This window comes from Cynara cardunculus, assembly GCF_001531365.2.
Source record: "Cynara cardunculus var. scolymus isolate 2C chromosome LG 1, CcrdV1, whole genome shotgun sequence".
Classification (NCBI taxonomy): domain Eukaryota; kingdom Viridiplantae; phylum Streptophyta; class Magnoliopsida; order Asterales; family Asteraceae; genus Cynara; species Cynara cardunculus.
The window spans coordinates 43626937-43628423 of NC_037528.1; positions in this window are offsets into that span (position 1 = coordinate 43626937).

The following is a 1487-nucleotide window of genomic DNA, read 5'->3' on the forward strand; positions in this document are numbered from 1 at the left end:
GAATCATGATAAAGAACACCTTCTCTAAGTTCAAGAACACTGCTGCAAATCCTGTTATTTTAGACGACGATGAAGCTGATGATTTTGTAATGAACCCAGTTGTAGTCCAAGTGAACCTAGTTGCATTTGAAAATGTCGAATCAAGTATTCCATCCCAAGAATCAGATGACTCAATATACCCACTATTAATCAATGTCATTCTACCCACTGTTTGTTGTTAGGTTATGGTACATTATGCATTATCATTACGAAAATGAAATTATGCATATAAAACTCACATTGTAGACCTTAAATGATTTCACTTATTATTCAGTTTTTATGAAATCATTAGTAATAATGTTTTGATCATGTTGGTGAATTTTGCTTTTAAAATCAAAACAGAGAAGCATAAGCTACTCCAGATGTCATCAGCTCAAAAAACCCAAAACAGATATTAGTCAATATCTACATAGCTCTATCTATTCATTACAACTTGTTCCACAAACCAAAACTTTAACTTTCTTTGACTTAGTGATAAAAAGATTCTTGTTTAGGAATGCTTAAACACCAGATTTGCATTACGCATTATGTCACAACTTCAATTAGTTAAATACACTTAATTGGCCACGTAGGAGTTAAGTATCACTTACCACTTGGATTAGCATTTCATTATGTATGTCGTTTATGTACTTTAACTTGATAGAACAAGATAATGTGAAGATGAATCAGGGTTCATCAATATTTAATTACCAGGTTTCATTTATTTTAATGAAGAAAGTTACATTGTTATTTTGATTATATGGTATGATTGTTTGTATAAAACTGTCAAAGTGAACCCAGTTGCAGTCCAAGTGAACCCAGTTGCATTCCAAGTGAACCCAGTTGCATTTGAAAATGTCGAATCAGGTATTCCATCCCAAGAATCAGATGACTCAATATACCCACTATTAATCACTGTCATTCTACCCACTGTCTGTTGTTAGGTTATGGTACATGCTCGTCGGTTTATTCAACCTTAGATTTCAACAAAAAAATAGAACTCGGCGCAAGTATACACCTTGAACTACTGTCGTCTCGTAACAAGTAATAATGGTATAAGTATCAGATATCGTTTCCACAGAGATAGCTTGTAAAAAACTTCAAAAGTCCAGTTTATAAAAACTAATTTCAGATGATGAATCGAGGGATTTGATTTATCTAAATTGGGGAGGTTTGATTAACAACTAAGAAAATATCAATCTTAAAAAGAAGCACAGGGTGCAACAGTTGATTAAGACATTAAACAAATGATTCAGCAAAAAGGTGACATAACATTCCTGTCATAATTATCTAAAATCAATAAATGGTTTTATATACTATGACAGTATCAACTATCGGGTCAGACGGCCTCCCAAGAGCACACACCGRTCAACATGCTATCGATACGATATCATTTATGTTAGACGTCGTGAATCCTAGCACAACACAGTGTTACCATCCTACACCGTAGGAGTATAGCGTTTGTCAGA